This window comes from Caretta caretta, chromosome 2 (assembly GCF_965140235.1).
Source record: "Caretta caretta isolate rCarCar2 chromosome 2, rCarCar1.hap1, whole genome shotgun sequence".
Classification (NCBI taxonomy): domain Eukaryota; kingdom Metazoa; phylum Chordata; order Testudines; family Cheloniidae; genus Caretta; species Caretta caretta.
In genome coordinates, this window is record NC_134207.1 from 218,858,714 (window position 1) to 218,880,030 (window position 21,317).

Here is a 21,317-nt window from a genome sequence, read left to right on the forward strand (position 1 = left end):
TCTTGGCTCAAGTTGGAGATTTGCTATAACCTGGCAGTTGAACCATGACTGTGCTGAGAGGAAATTTGTGAAAACACTGCATGTATTCTAGGCACTAAAGAGAAAAGCTTTTCCACCAAAGGCCACTAAAAGTGGGAAAGAGTCATGTACTAATTAGCAGTGAAAGGAGGTTAAACCAGGAGTTGTGGTATTATATTAATAAAGTCAACGGGAACTAGCCAGGGGGATAATGATCCCACCAAACGTGCAATATTGGCTCCATGCAGAGCAGTACTTGGTCAGTGGAGGACGGATGGTCTGAGTGTTTTATTGGACTGAGATGATGATGATCAAAATGTGCTGTATGTCAATACCACTTTGCGCCACAGAAAGCATTTCTGCTGGTGATGTGTATAATGAGAATGCCTACTGTGCAACAGGGCTGGTGATTTCTATGACATTAGATCTCGATGTAGGTTGAGATCTGAGCATGGTTGGAGCTGCACTGAGAATATATACTCTTCTCTCTGCCGCAATAAGGATCTGATTATCCTGGAACTCAACCAGCAATAGCAGCACCATACTGGTTACCATCTGTTGTAAGAACCTCTTGTTATAATAAAAAAACAGCCATGTAGCTGAAGGTTATGGATATTATTAATGATATGTCCAGAAGGAGTTCACTACATATTCTGCCAAATTCATACAGTCCAGTCCAAAGGCCTGCCACAAAATAAGGGATTGTTTTCTTTCTCTGTTTAAAGAAGGGTTATATTTAGGGCATGGGCAAGCTATTTAACTGATGAAAGTTAGGAAGAAACTTTCCATTGGAAATTTCCACAACTGTCTACTATAGTGTCTCTTACATTGGGTACTGTTGGAGACAGGATACTGGACTACTTGCATCACTAGTTTGAATTGGTATTGGAATTCTTATATTTTCTTGAATGCTAGAAACTAATACATTTCAAAGCTCTGGTTTTGCAAACACTGAACAGGATACTGAATTGATGTAAACACTGAACAGGACACTGAATTAATGTAATGCCATGTCATTACTGGAAGCAGAGACCAGAACGTGCAGTTCTTCGTGTCCCTCTCTTCCAAGGCAGAAGAGTCATAGAGTTTAAGGCCAGAAAAGACCACTAGATAATATAATCTGACCTCCAGTATATCATAGGCCACCAGCACCACCCAGCAACTGCACATTAAATCCAACAACCAAAATGAGATCAAAGTAAATGAGACTCATGGGAGACTAGACTAGTACTGTATGTGTCAAAGGCAGAGAATAGGAGGGACCAAGTGTACCAGTGTCAAGGTCCCTGCAATGGCAAGGAAATGATAAAATGAGATATACTGAGATAATCCTGGCAAGCAACATGCACTCATCACAGCAGAGGAAGGTAACCCCTGACCCTCTCCCAGGGCACTGCCAATCTGACCTAGGAGAAAATTCTTTCCCAGCCCCACATATGGCAATCAGTGAGACATTGAACAAGTAAGCAAGAACCAGCTAGCCTAGCACCTGAGAAAGAGAATGCCTAGTGCCACCTCAGAGCACTGTCCCACCCTGTCCAGTGTCCCATCTACAGCCATGCCCATCCCTGATGCTTCAGAGGAAGGAGATTAAAAAAAAAAAACCCTCTCAGAATAGGTTGGGGAAAAATATTCCTTCCTGACCCCTGCCAATGGCCAACTGAAACCCTGAAACATGAGCTTTAGGAACATAAGACATGAACAAGAAGTGAGCCCTGGGGCTGTTGAATCCTACCCCCACCATCACAAGCAACCCAATCATTTGCCCAGTTCTCTTAAAACTAATTGTTTGCTCCCATAACTCCTAAGGGGGTGGTGGCGGGGTGGGGGTGGGGGGTGGGGGGTGTTGTTCTAGAAGCTCATCCCTCTGATAATTAGAAACCTTCTGATTTCCATCCTGAATTTGTTCATAGCCAGTTAATATCCATTTGTTCTTGTGCCAACATTATCCTTTAGCTTAAATAGCTCTTCACTGTCCCTGATATTTACCATGCCCACAAATGTATAATAGAGAGTAATCATATTCCTCTCAAACTTTTTTTTTCAGCTCTAAACAAGCCAAGATCTTCTAGTCTCCCTTTGTGTAATAGGCCCTCAGTCCCTCTGATCATAATAGGAGCTCTTCTCTGCACCAGTGTTCCAATTCAAATTCATCTTCCTTGAACATGGGTGACCACGGTTCCAAATGGGGTCTTAATAATGCCTTATACAATGATATTAATACTTCTCTGTCTCTACTGGAAGTGCCTCACTTAATACATTCCCTTTGCCTTTTTCACAGCCACACCATATTAGTGGCTCATAGTCATTCTGTGATCAACCCCTGCCTCCTCAGATCTTTCTGCTCCTCTGTCTCTTCTAAATGAGAAGCATGACTCTACACTTTGTACTTTTGAATTTCATCTTATTTGTGTCACTCCAGTCTTCAAATCTTCCTGTTCTGATCCTCTCGCTCTATTGATGGTGCTTCCCAACTTTGTATCATCATCAAATTTCACTGGACTCCTACTTTTTGTGCCAAGGTCATTCATAACGATATTGAATAAGATCGGTCCCAAGACTGATGCTTGAGAAACTCTGCTAATAACCTCTCTCTAGTCTGATAATTCACCTTTCAGCACATCAGTTGCCATCTCTCTGTTAGCCCAGTTCCTTATCCACCTTCCAGTGCTTGTACTCATCCCCATCTTCTCTAATTTAACAAATAATTTCCCATGTGGTACCATGTCAAATGCTTACTGAAGTCCGAACATATTAGTTCTACTGCACTTCCTTGAACTAAAAAATCAGATATTTTCTCAAAGAAGGAAATCAGGTTAGTCTGGTATGATCTATCTTTGGTAAACCCATGTTGCATTACATCCCCTTCACCTCTGTAATGTAATTCTTCTTTCCTTCACAATTTTCTCTAAAACATTTCATATTTCTATGGTCAGACTAACAGATTGCCCAGATTACTTTTTTCCACTTTCTTAAATATAGGTATGATCTTAGCTGTTCTCCTGTAATATGGTACTACCCCCAAATATATAGATTTATTAAAAATCCTTACTAGATAAAGCCTGCTCATCCATTATCAGAATGGCAGAAGTATGAAGATAATTATTACATCATCATAACCTTTTTTCTGCTGCAGAGAAAAGTCTCCTGGGAGTTCAAGAATGGTGCAAGTGAAGAAAATTCAGAGCTGAGGAGGTAAAAGGCATGACTGGGGCCAGATTTGCTAGAACAGTGCTTGTAGCTGCAGTTGGAGCATCTCTGGAAGATACCATTGTGGAAAGTCTCAAGTGCAAAGATTATGGACATTTACAGTGAAGTCAAAAAACCTTGTCACCTACATTTTGTGTTATTAAAGTGATTGGCAGTACGTTTTCTTGAAACACATCTTTACTGGGTCTGGACTTAATTTTTTGTTGCTTAGGCTGTGCTAATATTTTATAGGGAGTCCCCATGCTATTAGGAAACACACTTTTTGGGGCTATGTATGAAAGTTCTAACTTGGAATGAAAATCAAAACTTTAGAAATTCACCATGAGGGGAACTAGGCAGTCTTCCTGGCTGGCAGCCCTCGAGATGTGGAACTTGGATGTTCTGGGGTCTCTAATTCCAAGGAAGCCTGGCAGGCTAGTGAGCTGGCATGCAGGTTTCCACCAGACCGCTGGCTTGTTCTGTCATAACTTAGGTGAAATTGAACTATCTCTACACAACATCTTGACTTTGAGGAATTGGAAAATTATGACCAAAATATGTTTTATCAGAATTTTTCTGAGCAGCTGTAATTGGCCCTGCAAGTGTCTTTCTACCCAATAGTCAAATTTCTAATAAATTTACAATTATAAAATTTAAATTAATATTTCTATCTTGTTGTCTTTTTACAAACACGTTGAAATCCACTCTCTGTGCCCCATCTTCTCCAGATCATTCATTACTTTCCCATCTCCACATACACTGTCACCCTCAGACTCTGCTTCCTATCTACCCTGTATATCCTCCACTTTCCATTCTTCAAAGATTTATTCCCTCAATTCCAGATCTCCATGGATTCCTTCCATGTTTCCTCTCCCTATTGCTTTGGTGTGTGAAGGACCAGTGGTCCAGGTGGGGAGGGCAGTTTATATGTGTGCAGTTTACAAGGCCTGGTGGCATCAGCCTCAATGACAGAGGATTTCTGCAGTTTTGAGGGTTTCTCCTCTCTGGCACCTCCCATTCCTTCCTCAATTCCACCTCTGAGTTCTCTGTGCCAGTCAGAAACAGGAGGAGGGCCAGAGAGAGGGAAAACCTTTCAGCACAGAACTCCCTTTGTTGACATTTCACTGCTGATCTGGAGAAAGTTGCGGAATGTCTGTCAGAGATGTTCCTTCCTAGTCAGAGCCCAGCTTGATAGCTCATGAAATATCAAGACTTAGAGTGATTGTCCCTGGTTCCTCAGTCTAAGGGTGTTTTTCTGAAACTGGTGGAGCACTGAAAATATCAAATTCCAGACCTCAGGTCAATGTAATTCTCAAGATTCAATTTGATTGCAAAGTACTAAAGATTCACAGTTGCCATCTGCATAGGTCATCTTCTTCAGAAATTGTCTGTGTTTTGTGATACAGCAGGGCCAGCGGGAGAGTAGTAGATGGGAGATATATAAGCCCTAGGATGATCAGAGCCTTATTACCTGTGGACTGGGGAAAGGTTACTACAGGTTAATTGGAGCACCTGCAGCCAATTAAGGCCCCGCCTGAGACCTAATAAAAACCCCTGCTTCAGTCAGACAGGGGAGGGGAAGGAGAGCTGACTAGAGTTGAAGGAGTACTATTGTTATCCAGAAGACCAGAGTACCAGGGGAAGGGAAACCCTGCCCAAGCAGAAAGAGGGTAAGCAGCCCGCAATGCTGTAGGGGCTGGGACCTGGAGTAGGGGGTAGACCCGGGTCCCTTCCCTGCTCCTCTCCCTCCCCCACAGGGGCACAAGTGGAGCCCACAATGCCCAAGAACAGGAGTAAGGGGAGGCACCCTGACCCACCACACTAAGGGAAAGCGCTGGACCCACCACAGTAGCGTTGGCCATTTGCTACAGTTTGTTTCCACTGAGATTTGAAAAGAAGCTTCTCTGATGACTTTTCTCCCCAAAGAAATACACTTTGTTTGCATGGATTATTCACTTTTTGGTGGGGTGCCACAGGGCTGGCAATTAGACCTGGCCAGGACACTTCTGATTAAATGAAATTTTGTCGAAGTTGAAAGATTTTACAGAAATGTAAAATGTTGCTATTCACTTCTTTTAGTTGGAGGCTGTAGTTGACAGCTAGTGGTGTTCTGTTACTTTCTTTGTTGGGCCTGTCCTGTAGTAGGTGACTTCTGGGTACCCTTCTGGCTCTGTCAATCTGTTTCTTCACTTCAGCAGGTGAGTATTGTAGTTTTAAGAAAGCCCCCAACTAAAACCTCTCCAGTACATCATCAAGGATCTACAACCTATCCTGAAGGACGATCCCTCACCCTCACAGAAAAGTTGCCCTTTCATGATAAAGAGATTGTCCAACAGTGCTTATTTGCTCTTTAACTATAAAGTGTTTTCTTTTAAACCGTAAATCCCAACAGTCAGGAGAGAAGCATTACCAAATGTGAAATACTAGCTTACCACAAGAGGTGTTGTTTTTTGCCTAACAAAGGAAGGTCCATAGACACCAGACGAACTATAGTGGAACATCAGTGGACAAATGACTTGTTGATTGCTCCCCCCACACCCATGAAGAGGAGACCTGCACAATCACTCATCCCATCAGCTTGAACTCTGAGGGAAGGGAATAAAAATCCCTGTCAAGAACAAATTGTGATCTTTATGCTGCTTGCCCTTTCTGGGGCAAGGATTAGTAAACATAAGCAAAAAGAAAAGGAGTACTTGTGGCACCTTAGAGACTAACCAATTTATTTGAGCATGAGCTTTCGTGAGCTACAGCTCACTTCATCAGATGTCTGATGAAGTGAGCTGTAGCTCACGAAAGCTCATGCTCAAATAAATTGGTTAGTCTCTAAGGTGCCACAAGTACTCCTTTTCTTTTTGCGAATACAGACTAACACGGCTGTTCCTCTGAAACTAAACATAAGCAAAGATCTGCCAGTGCTTGGCCTGGGTTAGCCCTAAAGGACATATAAAGCTTGCATATTTGTAGAAGCTTCTATTACCTTTTAGAGCCTAAGACTGTAACTCATCTGTGTGTATGTTTATTTGCTTTAACCTTATAAATAACTCATTTCTTTTCTTAGCTAATAAATCTTTAGTTAGTTCATTATAGGTTTGGCTATAATTGTGGCCTTTGGTATGAGATCTACGGTACAATTGACTTGGGGTAAGTGATTGGTCCTTTGGAACTGGGAGTAACCTGAATATTGTTGTGATTTTTGGTGTAAGGGACCATCTGTTACAAAGGGAAGCTTACCTGGGTGGCAAGATAGATTCTGAGTACCAAGGGGACTGTTTGTGACTCCATGTTAAGACTGTTGTAATGCCTCAGGCATTCACACTTGATACTTGGTTGGTGAAATCTAAGTAGAGAACTCACAACCAATTTTGGGGTATAAGCCCTGCTTCTTAACTGCCCTGAAGTTGGTTCTCAAGCTCCTGAGACACTCCAGATAGCTTGACACTAACACATGCAGATTTTTTTTTGTGAGTAGAAAGAATAGTGAAAGATAATATTGATAGATGCATATTGCATTTCAAAAGGTTCAGGGCATATCTAAAATTCTTTGATCTAAAAAATGAACTTGAACTCTTTCAATACTAGTTTTACATGGTATTCTGCACTTTTAGTTTACAGCTGGCTGAAAATGTAAAAAGAATAGTCTCTCCAATGATATTTTGACATTGGCAAAGACAGGTAGTACAGAGGCAAATCAAAATGAGAAGAAAACAAAATCAAAGAAACAAAAGAATCTCCCACAGACCAAACATTTTCAACATCAAAAGAAGTTGGATCCAAGTTTTAGGGTTCATATTAAAATTATGATGATGATGATTGATTTATTATTATTATTATTATTATTTATATAGTTTCAGGTGTAAATAACACTTCACAGAAAAGAGGGAAGACAAAACCATTCCAGCAGAAAGCTTAAATTATGACAAGCAAATAAGATTCATGTCAAAAATGGAACGAGACTGTGTTGGAGAGATCAGAGTTGGGCACTCATTTGATATTAACTTGTTTTCCTGTCTGCACAAGAATACACTTGGTTCTCCAAGTCCCTATTGCTGGTGAATCCAACAAGCAATTCTCAGAAGGCCAAAATGCTAGACGTTGTTCTGCGAAGAACTCAGTAAAGCTGTTCTTAGGTCTGTCCATGTGGATCAACTCTGTGAGTCAAGGCCTAAGTGGTCAACACCTACGTGCCAGGGTTTGCTGCAGTTGTTATCAACCTTGATATGATCAGAAACCAGCCATCAGAAGATTAATGGAAAAATTAAGCAAAAGGGCACAAATACAAACAGATCAAATTGTGAGACATCTTTTACAAACACGTTCAAATATACTTTCCTTTTATTTGATGAGCTCTGGCGCTGATACAATGAAGTATACAATCATCAAAATCTTTACATTCTGGAAAACCTATACTTTCACAAAGTATAAAAGCATTGTATATTATAATTCATAAGCTACTGCAGTTGATTAATTGCTTAATATGAAGCCAATATTCAACAGTAAGTCAGGAGTATTAATTTAAATGTTTAAGTCTTGATGATATTGTAGAATATGTACAGGAAAAATCAGTCCTCATTCTCATACTCTGTGTTGAAAGTCTTAAATTCATTTTGCTCCAAATGCCATTTGTTGTTATCACTAACCAAATCAAACTTTATTTGCTTGCTAGAAACATGAAAATAACCTCTCACAGAGCAGTCTGCAAGTTTGAGACTGATATCTGTAATACTTTGGGCCAAACAGACTGGCTGTGTCTTGTACTGGCAACCACACACATAGACTGGATAAAACAAGAAACTTCGCTATGCGTTAGCTATTCAAAATTATTATTTCAAAATGTAACTGAATTGTAAATAACACATTCTAATAATTTCAATTGTAGATTTAGAGAGAAGAAACATAATTCATATCAAATGAGTTTTGAGAGATATTTTACTGTTATCCAGCATGAAATACATAATATTCTTAAACTGAATTGCCTACATGTACTTTTCCTATTAAAATAAATCCCAAGGAATTTGTGATGTTGAAACTTGTTGCACTGAGAATGGTAGCACTCTATCTAGCAAGGATACATAATTTAACTTTCGTTAGTTGTTTTAATTCCCAGTGTGTCTTCAGACAAGATTTTCTTCCAATTATCTAAAAGACAAAAATGGCAAATAAAGTACTAAGGGAGATGTTTCACTGGGAACGGGTAGGCTCTGAACCATTCTGCACTTCATTATCCTCCAATCAAGCAGTCAAATTTCCTCACCTCTGGAATTCACATTCTGCTGATTATCATTTGTGTACTTTAATTGGTTACACTGTAATTTTTGCCTAGACCTTTATGAACAAAAGAGTGTTACTGATGGCTCATTCACAGTTTTATTCTCTTTTTTGTAGTTGGCTAACAGATTCCCTCCAGATTTCTCTATCATCACCTACACAGCTCTCCCACTGGCTATAAAATACTGAAGCAGCTTGTAGGTAATTGATCAGACAAGTGAACTGTAAAATATTCATTTTCTACTTCAACAGCCAGATAAATCTCTTGGGAAGTGGATGAAAATATTGCTTATGCACATCAGGGTCGGTGTAGTAATAGCAAGGTTGCTGATAAGCAGGGGTCTGCTACAGAGTTAATGCTTAATTCTGTTCCATGCCAGAGACAGGAGAGCATGCTGTCTACCTTTGCCTGCAGCTAGAAGTCTCATTATATACTGAACCTGCGGCATCAACACCAGTGCACTAGTCATGCTTCTTCAGGGATGGTGCTTCCTGTTTTAATTAATCAGGTTAATCTTGGTATAACATGCCAAAGAACCAATTAACACTTACCTACTGTAACCAACATGCTAAATACCAAAATATTAATGGATACAAAAGAATGATCAGAAAAGTAACGGTGGAAAACATGACGGAAAAACAATCTGGCTCATCTTTTACACCTCTAGTAATCTTTAAAACCTCACTTTCTTTTTTCTCCAAGATTCAAATTACTTGTCAAGATGCTTTAATTGAAAGTGTTTAAACATAGCCTGCATATAGACTGGTAGAACAAAAAGCAAAAAGATAGTGAATTTTTTTCATCTTTATCTCTTTGGGTTGCCATAGTAAGAGACTCTGAAGGGAATTGGCAACAGCTTTGTCTCTGTCTCATGTTTAATGTGTATTAAGTAACCTTACCTCACGACCAAACTGTACGAATCAGAAAATACATGCAATGCCTCCACCTTCTTTATTTGCTCACAAGAAGGGAAAAGCAAAGCTTTAAATATTGGATTATTAACAGCTTTTTTTCCCCACTGGTTTGTTTTTGAAGCAGAAGAGAACATGTTTTCAGATCCCATGTCCTTGGAGTATGGTGTCATTCAGCTTAAGAAGATGCATTTGAAGTCAAAAATAGTCGATACGATGTATGCTACAGTAGTTACGACCATCTGGGGAAGATAAATGGAGCACTACAATTTTGCAGTGGAAAAGAAAGTATATTGGAGTGCTTCAGCATCTACTATACAGATGCTGACACGTAAATCAGCCTTATTTGGATCAAAACAGTCAGTCAGTTAAGAATAGAATATAGTCCCATGTTTCTTTCGTTATCAGCAAACTTCTTCTGATGATTTAAATCCAGTCCCAGTAAAATGATGGTAATAAATCAATCACAAAACTCAGGCTACTTTCAAATACCAGAGGACATTTATTTTGCATTTTATCAGTGAATATTCTTGTTCTCTCATAAATAAGTTTTAAGTAAAACCCTTGGCTTGAGATCAACTGCATTAGTTATGAAATGCACTCCATTCCAAGGTTCCCCTGCAGAGACAGCCAGGTCAGCTGAAAAACAAATCATCTGACATCCTGTTGGATTATTCCACCACCCCATGTAGGAGGTGGAACTTAGATTTCTGTGTACTTGATGTGTAACTGAGGTGAATTACCCACTTCTTTAATAACTGGTGTGAAAATGATCTTCTGGCCTTCTAGCATATCAGCATGCACCAAGAAAGTCTAGGCAGTTATGAAAGGGAGAGCTGGAGATGAGGATATTTGGGTACAAACCCTGAACAACTTTCACAATTGCTTTTTCTGGACCTTATCATAAATCCAATCCTGCCCTTTTTGCACATCCTAAATTCCCTCTCACATCAAAAGATAATAACAAAAATAAAGTCCTGGGGAGGGGGTAGAGTGCATGAAGAGTGAAGAGTAAAGTGTTGATGCAGTTGAGGCTACCTGCACACTCAGCACAGATTTATTAAACAAACCAAAGGAGGATCCTGAAATGTAAGCTTTACTTGATATTGTACATGAGGGCTGGACATGCAGAAGATGACAAATAAACCCCAGACTGCAGCCATATTGGGCTGTGAATGGCACTATTTCATTACAACAACGTTTGTTAATGGCTGGTGGTACGATAATTATTCTTAACAATGCAAAGCAGGAAATACTTTATTGTTTGCATGAGAATAAAAGTATGAGTGAGGTAGATAATGCACTGACCTGGTATGACCAAACACACAGAACACCTTACAGAGGGATGCAGAGTATGTCAGGAACGTAGGCCAAGTAACCGCAAAAACTAATTATGGTCTTTTGAGATTTCTGATCTACCATGGGACAAGATAGCTACAGATATTTTTTTTAATTTGGCAGATACTCACATCTATACTGGTGGACTGCTTTCCCAAATTTCCAGAAGTTCTGACTCTGCCAGATAAGTCAGCATATTCCATTATTGCTAAATAAAAGCTGTATTTTCAAGACATGGCATCCTAAAGAGTTAATGAGTGATCAAGTTTCATCAGCAAGCAGAGCAATGGGTAACTCTGTATGAGATATTGGGGAATGAAATTCAATCCCAGTCCTGGATACCCACATGGAATGGTGAGAGAACCATTAAGACCATAACATCAAGTGTTACACATAACACTTGCCTCAGGTAGAGATACCTACTTAGCTCTACTGGAGTTAAGAAACACATCACTGACAGGTATGGAATACTGTCCTGCACAGCTGTTAATGGGAGGAAATTGAGAATGACTCTTCCATCCTCACATGAACTGCTACAACCCAAAATACAAGTCTCCGAGGGCTCACACCAGATTAAAGTAGCTACAGGAAAGACAAAAGAAATACTGTGACCAGATAGCTAAGTCATTATTTGTGCTCCATCACTGAGATCCAGTATGCATGGAAACAACACAAGGTTAGTAAACCAGCAAGGTTAGTTACAGGTCTGGAGCCACAGTCATATCACATAGAGATACCTATAGGAGAGAGGCACAGGCATAATAGAAGACACCTGAAATCTGACTATACAATGACAACAACAAATACTCAACAGACATCTAAATCGGAAGACTCACAAAGGGAAGCAAGCGGAATCAACATCAACATCTTATAAGAGACAGGTTGTATCAGAATAATCAGAAAGAGTCACAAGAAATGGATATCAGGTGTGCATGACAGCACAATACTGAGACTTGTATGATAATTTTATACAGGGGGACAAGAGTGGATGAGGTAATATCTTTTATAAGACCAACTTCTGTTGGTGAAAGAGACAAACTGTCGAGATCCTGAAGAAGAGCTCTGTGATGATCCAAAGCTTGTCTTTTTCATCAACAGAAGTAGGTCCAGTCAAAGATATTGTCTTGCCCACCTTGTCTCTCTAAAATCATGGGATCAACACAGATACAAAAACACTGCAAGCGATTTTATACAGGGACTACATGCAGAAGAAAATTGAGCCAATGGTAAAGTTTGAACTCGAAATGGTTAAATGTTAACATCCTCTTCAAAGATGAAGATTAAAAAGCAAGCAGTCAATAGTACTTCAATAGTCTTCTCATGCTTCAGGCCTCGTTATGACGACATTGCTTGTTTGAGATATTATTTATTAGGGAGGGATTTTAAGAATGAAGAAAAGGAGATGTAGTAGATTGTGTCATGTGTAATCACCAGAGGTACTCCCATTGTGAGAGATCTCTTACAGGCACACTCTGGATCTATAGGACCCATCTCACTATGTATCTAAAGAGAGTTGAGGTTTAAATGTTATATCCCTGGTCTCACTCTGGTTCCTGTAACACAGAGGCTGCAGCATACTCACAAGGGAGACACTCTCAGCTGTCTGACCATGCTAGAAAGCAGGACATTATGGACATAGCACTTTTCCCTGGATGGCTGTAAGGTGATTGTGAATAGCTGGCAATCATTAGGATAGTCAGTGACAATCTTTCAAGCCAATGGGTTTACATTTTCAAGGTTATTGGCACACTTTATGCTGAATCCTATCTCTGGAAGTACTAACTATGATCAATTCAATAGGTCAAGGAGTGTGATATTGCTCAGTTATATATATATATATATAACTGAGCAATATCATATATACATATATATATACACACACACACTATATATATATGTATATATACACATATATACATACACAATATATATATATATACACACACACACTTTTTTGGGGGAACACTTTTTATATTAGAAATAATAAACAGACAGATATAATAAACAGACACTCCAGAGCTGTGATATCCCTTCCTTTGGCCTCCATGAAGAGAAGAATGAGGGCTGCTTTATTATTTTCATTGCTCTTTTGCCCTTTTAATTCCTTTGAATCTTTCATCTGATGGCTGAACTAGGCCATTCTTTTGGCTTTGACTTCTTTTTTTAAAATCACTGTAGTTTCTCCAAGCATTGACATTAGTTGTTATATAATTTGTTTTAAGTACTGCTAAACCTTTTGTCTTTTGTCGTACAAATTTGATGTGCCGGTTTTCCCCTCAGCGTTGAAATGCAGCACTCTATGCAAGATAATCCTTTTGTTCTGTTAATCATATGTCTAGCTCTCTATAAAGGACTCTTCCCCACTTTCAACTTCAGTATTTTAAAAGCCTCTTTCACTGCTTTCTGTATCCTCAGATTCTAGCCGGTTTTCAGTAGATTTAATTGAACAGCTATAGTCAATGGTTTTACAATCCAAATGTTCAATTAGTCTAGTTACTGCCATTAATCTAGATAATTTACAAAGATCAGTTAAGGAGTCACTTCCAAGTTCTGCCACTTTATTTTAATAAGACTCTCCAAAGAAAGATTTAGAACCTTAAATCAACCTTAATTTGCGATCATGCTTCAACTCCAGTTGGCTTCAGTGGGAGGATGAAGATGATAAAGTGCAATATATGGCCTTGAGTTAATAACGTACAGTATTTCTGACTTGCTATGTTTTTCTTATTCAAGATTTCTCAGATCTGCGTCATCTCAATAAGAGCAGGTTTGGATATGCTTATTTGAATTATAAAGGTCAATTTTGGAAATGGGCTTCAACCTGGTCTCTCAAATTGCAGGCACAATTTTATTCATGAAAATCTTGTGCATGCAATTTTAAAAATGCCTTTGAAAATGTAGCCCTAAATCAAGTGTGGCCCTGCTTTTAACATCTATTGAAGGACAAAGCTTTCTCTAAACAGCATAAAGTACTAATGTGCTAACACATTTCCTGAAAGTTATAATGCTGAGCAGGACACAAATAAAGGTGATCTTAGAGTTTTCACTGCAAAATGAAGTGACTTTAAAACTAGACTGCACAACAAATTTAAAATATTGTAGGGAACAATCCTATATTGAATATCAGACTCGTAATTCCATTTCATATTTCTTGGATTCTGTGCTCGTGGCCAAAACTCTTTAAATTTGGTGAGACTGGTAGATCTAGGCAGACCTTGGACTGAAATAGTGGAGTCAATATGGGTTAGAACTGATGCACTGGCATATATGTGGCAACTTACCCAAGTATTTGTCTCTATTTTTTGTGGGTTTAGGGAGTATTATTTAGTCCTTCACTTTCATGAGCACACAATTTTTTTAAGAAGTTCACAAGTAGAGCTGAGTGAAAAACCTAAAATGTTTTGATAAAGTTTTTTGGGGGAGGGAGAGAGGATCAAATTTAATTTTCAAGAACAACAACCAATGATCTCAAAGTAAAAATTTGGAAATTTCACCAGCTTTCTTCAAACAGTCTTTACATTGCCACACTGAGAGTAAAGGGTCGACCTTACAACCCTGCTCAGCCCTGTTCAGCTTGCCACAAAAAGGAGAGAACGGACTATTCATTCAATACTCCCCACTGCAAATGAGTGGGTGGAGAGAGGGAGGAGGCCTGGCCACACACAGCTGGGTGAGGAGGAAAGGAGCAAGTTGTTCCATACAAAGTGGGGAAGTAACTTTTTCCTCCCTAAGGGCAAAGGGAAATGGGGAGGGAATTGCCACTCAGAGATGTCTCTGAATTGCAGTTTCTCCCAGGGCTACCGTGCTTAAAGTCACAATCTAGAGCAAAGGAACTGTAGGAAAGGACAATAACTCCTGTGCCAGTCATGACAATTACCTTCAGTGAGACATTTTGGGACAACACATAATTGGTTCAGTCCAGCATTTTAAAGCTCCCACTATCTCTTTGCACTTTCTTTCTTTTTAAAAAACGTATTTTTATTGTGGACTTTTCTCTGGAGATCAATAAAAATGTCTCTGTACAGTTCAGAATTCATTTACTGGTTAACAAGCAGACATTTTGGAATCCTGTGGCCAGTAGCTCCTCTTTGGAATGCATCACGTCCACCATCCAATCTCTAATTGTGTAATGAAATGCCATGAATCCACGCCCAAAGTTTTTTCCTCTTTCATAGCATGACACCTGTGATAGCAACATGCAGCTGGTCTGTTTAATTGTTGTTGTTTGAAGCACAACTGCAGCAACAACTATCCAGAATCTTGATGCACTGCATATAGTAAGATGCACAGATAGGGACTACCTTATATTGACAGGGAAACTATAACATAAAAGGTATATTTACTTTCTCCCTCTTGGCCCACCTTATGCTTTAATAGTGGTATTTATATTAAAAGGCAAATGCCCTTCTTCATTTTGAAATGAAAAGACACAAAGCCCCATAACTGCCTCCTACAAATCCTAAAATACTAAGGCTGGCTCAGAAGAAATAGTAGCAAAACTGAATAAAATGAAATAGAAACTATCTACAATAACACACTTTCAAGACCACTTGTACAGACATGGGGACAGTCTACATAGTGAACGGACTTTCCAAATGGTGTTTTTCTATTTGTCTGAACACTTAAAAACACTACAAAATTACAGTATTGATAATCTGTATTTTTTTGTTCTAGTCTACGATACAACAATATCCGAAGATTTACAAATACAGAAAAGAAGAGTCTCAAGAATGACCTTATGCAGAAAAGGTTTAGAGAAACCATCCACTTAAAATTCAGGATCTTCCCAGATCCTTTGCTATTGAAACAGAATTTATTGATCTGTTCTGGATGCAATTGTCTGGTTTTCTAGATCTGGTGTTTTCTCTTGGACTGACTGTTCTGCTGAAGGTGGCTTATGCACGATGTAAGAATGAGGAAAAGAGGCCCATGATAGTGGAGCCAACTGAAAAATATAATTCAATGCAACAATCAGAAAAGGCTAACTATTGTTGCCCAGTGAATAAGGGGATCTAGTTACATGAAATAAAAGATGCTGGAGAGATTAGAAGAAATGGACAAAAATGAGTTTATCTATGTGTTTAAAGAGTTCCACTTAAAGCGGAAAGCAAGACAACAGAAATTGCTCTCCCCTCCTTTGCTATCAGTGGAAGAGTGAGAAAGTAAAATAGGTTTAATTTTAGTGTTGGGTGAACTTGGAAAGATTTAGACATTTGTTTTGGAAAAGCATCTAATTTTGCTTAGAGTGTGCATATACATCTGGAAGTCTTTCTACCTTCCTCATGTGATTAGCAGCTCCTACCAATGTGAGTGTGGGAATCTCATGAGCCTCAGGATTTACAAGTTCACTCTGGGATATAGTTTTGGGCAATCCCAGAGTACTCCCAAATTTTGAAAGGCTGACATCACTGGAGCGTAGGAAATATTGGGTCTTACTGCACCGGGAGAGGAGAAGGGCGTGATGTGCTACTAAAAACAGGTGAATGAGCTATCAGACACCTACCCAACTCAGTAGGATTTCCCATTGCAAGTAAGGGATTGATGGAATTAGTGGTTATGTTGGGTCCTTCCTGGAGTGTTTGCAATGATGTTTGGGAACAGGGAACAAAGAACACCTTTCACTTGAGGGAAAAAGAGAAAAAACACAAGAAGGATGACAGCCACATATGCATTTACATATAAAAAAGGAGCAAAACCCAATCAGTGTATATGTGGCCAACAGCACAGTTTCAATGTATTAATTCTCCAGCTTCTTGAGAGTACTAGTCACAAACATCCCCACCCACCTAAATCCCAGTCTCAGGTCCAATTAGACTCAGTTGGTGCTTAATTTGTAATTAAAGAGGTGCCGGGGCTCAACCATTTTTTTTTTTACATTCATAACTGATGTAGCAAGCCCAGAGGTGCCTGGGCTATGAACTGCCAAGTCTAGAGGTGCAGGGGCTCAGCTCTGGCAAGTCCTGGCACAAATAAAGTGGTATTCGGGGGGCATAGGAGGTGAGTCTCTCTGTCAGTCCAAAGAAGTTTGCACCACCATGGCCTCCTCCAGGGTGCAGCTGCCTGGTCCAGTTCTGTAACACTAATGCTGCCTGTGCTAGACTGTTAGATCCTCACTGCACCGCCCTGCCTGTTGGGGCACAGTGTAGACAGCTCTGGCCTGCTGTTGCTGCCACCGCCTACTAGGTGCTGTGAAGTTAGTTCTGCACTCCGCCTGCTGCTGCTGGTCTAGTCAGACCCCACTGCATAGTCAGTTCTGAAGCATCGCAGTTAAGCCTGGTCCTCCACACAGGGTTCAGAATTGCCAGGTGGGGAACCCAGACAAAACAGGACCCTTGGACAGAGTACTTGATCCCTAGGTTAGCCTCATAGACTTCAAGGCCATAAGGACCATTATGATAATCTAGTCTGACCTCCTGTGGTCAGGCCACAGAACCTCACCCACCCAATCCTGTAATAGACCCATAACTTCTGGATGAGTTACTGATGTACTCAAATCATGATTTAAAGACTTTAAGTTTTAGAGAACCCACCATTTACACTAGTTTAAATCTGCAAGTAACCTGTGCCCCATGCTAAGGAGAAAGAAGAAAACACCCAGGGTCTCGGCCAATCTGATCCACAGGAAAATTCCTTCCCAAGCCTAAATATGGTGCTCAGTTAGACCCAGAGTATGTGGGCAAGACCAACCAGCCAGGCACCTGGGAAAGAATTCTTTCTAGTAACTCAGATCCCTCCCCATCTAGTGTCCTATCACTGGCCATTGGAGATATTTGCTGCTAGCAGTCACAGATCAGCTACCTGCCATTGCAGGCAGTCTCATCATACCATTCCCTTCATAAAATTATCAAGCTCAGTCTTGAAGCCAGTTAGGTTTGTAGCCCCCTTCCCTCATTAATCCCCTTGGAGGGCTGCTCCAGAACTTCAGTCCTTTGATGGCTAGAAACCTTCATCTAATTTCAAAACTAAATTTGTTGATGGCCAATTTATATCCATTTGTTCTTGTGCCCCCACATTGGTGCTTAGCTCAAATAACTCCTCTCCCTCCCTGATATTTTTGCCTCTTGATGAACTTGAATCCCCCATCCCAAAGTAGTCCACTACCTGTAAACTCAAGGTGACCCACTTACTCTAGGGCATATTGTGTGTAATTCCTTTGCCCTATGACATGAACAGTCATAGTAACAATCCATTAACATTTATACAATCAGAATATAGACAAAAATCTAACTAAGCAACATTGAAATTCATGAGAGTTCCATCCCTCTCAGCATTCTAGCTCTGGGGCTTGCAAAAACACAAACATCAGCCTAATGATCCTCTGTAGCTGGGCTGCTCCTAGGGTTTTCTGTGCAGAACCTCCCACTTTCCTTATTCCCCTCTGCCTCCGAGAAAAGCTCTGATGATCTCTCTTCAGTATAGCAACTTGGACAGTCCTGATCTAACCTCAGAGTGACTGAGCAAATATGTTTGTTTCTCTATGTAGGGGTCAACCTGACATTAAGATGACTCATCAGAAATGTCCTGCATCTCCATGCAGGGTCCTAGAATCTGCCACTCTTTAATTATCTCACATTGTGGAAGCACCTGGGGCCTTAACTGGGCCAAGACCCCACTGTACTGAGCACTGTACAAATCTATAGTAAATGACAGTTTCTCTCTGCCCCAAAGAATTTACTTTCTAAAGATATGTCTACACTTGTGGCAGTACGTAGACCCAGCTAGCACAGGTATAGATGGTGAGGCCTGGCTTATGCGAGTAGAATGCCCTACATGCCTGACCCCCTAGGGCAGAGGTTCTCAACCTTTTTCTTTCTGAGGTCTCCCCCCTATGCTATAAAAACTCTACAGCCCACCTGTGCCACAATAACTGGTTTTCTAAATATAACAGCCAGGGCCGACATTATGGGGTAGCAAGCCGGGAAATTGCCTGGGTTTCCATACATTGCTCAGCCTTCGGCTTCAGCCCCAGGTGGCGGGGCTCAGGGCTCTGGGCTTCAGCCCCATGCAGAGGGGCTTCAGCTTTCTACCCTGGGCCCCAGCAAGTCTAATGCTGGCCCTGCTTGGTGCCCCCCACCCAAAACCTACCCATGGCCCCCAGGGGTCCCCGGACCCCTAGTTGAGAACTACTGCCCTAGGATATATACCCGATATGGTTCCCTACATGCCAAGGCAGTGCATCCCACATCTACACAGGTATTTTTAGTAGTACAACCCAACAGGTTATTATTGGTCAGCAGAAAAAGACTTTTAAAACGATACCTCACAAGGCATATTTTGTACAGAACATATCATAATAATACCACAGTGGTGAATATGGGGGTTCCAGAGTGCTACTTTGAGGTGCAGAGTGCCACAGTGTTCTACTGCCTCCCTCCTGCTAGAGCTTTTCCCTGCTGCCTTCCCTGTGCCAGAACCTTTCTGCTGTAGCTACACACTGCAGTGACAAGTGTGGACAAAGTCTGCTTTCACAGCATGTAATGCCTGTATTCTACATGCTGGCCTAAGTGTAAATGAGGAATAAAAGACAAGAGGAATAACAATGGATAAGACAAACAAGCTGGCAGGAGAAAAGGGTATGGGAGGACTGGGTAACATCCACAGCCTCTGAAACAACTCTGACATCATAATTAAAAAGGCTGACAAAGGAGGTGCTGTTGTCATCATGAATAGGTCGGAATATGAACAAGAGGCTGCTCGGCAGCTCTCCAACATCACTTTCTACAAACCATTACCCTATGATCCCACTGAGAGTTACCAAAAGCAGCTACAGCATTTGCTCAAGAAACTTCCTGAAAAAGCACAAGATCAAATCCGCACAGACACACCCCTGGAACCCCGACCTGGGATATTCTATCTACTACCCAAGATCCATAAACCTGGAGATCCTGGGCGCCCCATCAGCTCAGGCATTGGCACCCTGACAGCAGGATTGTCTGGCTATGTAGACTCCCTCCTCAGGCCCTACGCTACCAGCACTTCCAGCTACCTTCGAGACACCACTGACTTCCTGAGGAAACTACAATCCATCGGTGATCTTCCTGATAACACCATCCTGGCCACTATGGATGTAGAAGCCCACAAACATTCCACACAAAGATGGACTACAAGCCGTCAAGAACACTATCCCCGATAATGTCACGGCTAACCTGGTGGCTGAACTTTGTGACTTTGTCCTCACCCATAAATATTTTACATTTGGGGACAATGTATACCTTCAGATCAGCAGCACTGCTATGGGTACCCGCATGGCCCCACAGTATGCCAACATTTTTATGGCTGATTTAGAACAACGCTTCCTCAGCTCTCGTCCCCTAATGCCCCTACTCTACTTGCACTATATTGATGACATCTTCATCATCTGGCCCCATGGAAGAAGAAGAAGCCCTTGAGGAATTCCACCATGATTTCAACAATTTCCATCCCACCATCAACCTCAGCCTGGTCCAGTCCACACAAGAGATCCACTTCCTGGACACTACAGTGCTAATAAACAATGGTCACATAAACACCACCCTATACCGGAAACCTACTGACTGCTATTCCTACCTACATGCCTCCAGCTTTCACCCTGTCCACACCACACGATCCATCGTCTACAGCCAAGCTCTGCGATACAACCGCATTTGCTCCAACCCCTCAGACAGAGACAAACACCTACAAGATCTCTATCAAGCATTCTTACAACTACAATACCCACCTGTGGAAGTGAAGAAACGGATTGATAGAGCCAGAAGAGTTCCCAGAAGTCACCTACTACAGGACAGGCCTAACAAAGAAAATAACAGAATGCCACTAGCCGTCACCTTCAGCCCCCAACTAAAACCCCTCCAACGCATTATTAAGGATCTACAACCTATCCTGAAGGATGACCCAACACTCTCACAAATCTTGGGAGACAGGCCAGTCCTTGCCTACAGACAGCCCCCCAACCTGAAACAAATACTCACCAACAACCACATACCACACAACAGAACCACTAACCCAGGAACCTATCCTTGCAACAAAGACCGTTGCCAACTGTGCCCACATATTTATTCAGGGGACACCATCACAGGGCCTAATAACATCAGCCACACTTTCAGAGGCTCGTTCACCTGCACATCCACCAATGTGATATGTGCCAGCAATGCCCCTCTGCCATGTACATTGGTCAGACTGGACAGTCTCTACGTAAAAGAATAAATGGACACAAATCAGATGTCAAGAATTATAACATTCATAAACCATTCGGAAAACACTTCAATCTCTCTGGTCACGCAATTACAGACATGAAGGTCGCTATCTTACAACAAAAAAACTTCAAATCCAGACTCCAGCGAGAAACTGCTGAATTGGAATTCATTTGCAAATTGGATACTATTAATTTAGGCTTAATAGAGACTGGGAGTGGCTAAGTCATTATGCAAGGTAGCCTATTTCCCCTTGTTTTTTCCTACCCCACTCCCCCCCAGACGTTCTGGTTAAACTTGGATTTATGCTGGAAATGGCCCACCTTGATCATCATACACATTGTAAGGAGAGTGGTCAGTTTGGATGAGCTATTACCAGCAGGAGAGTGAATTTGTGTGTGTGTGTGTGTTTTGGGGGGGTGAGAA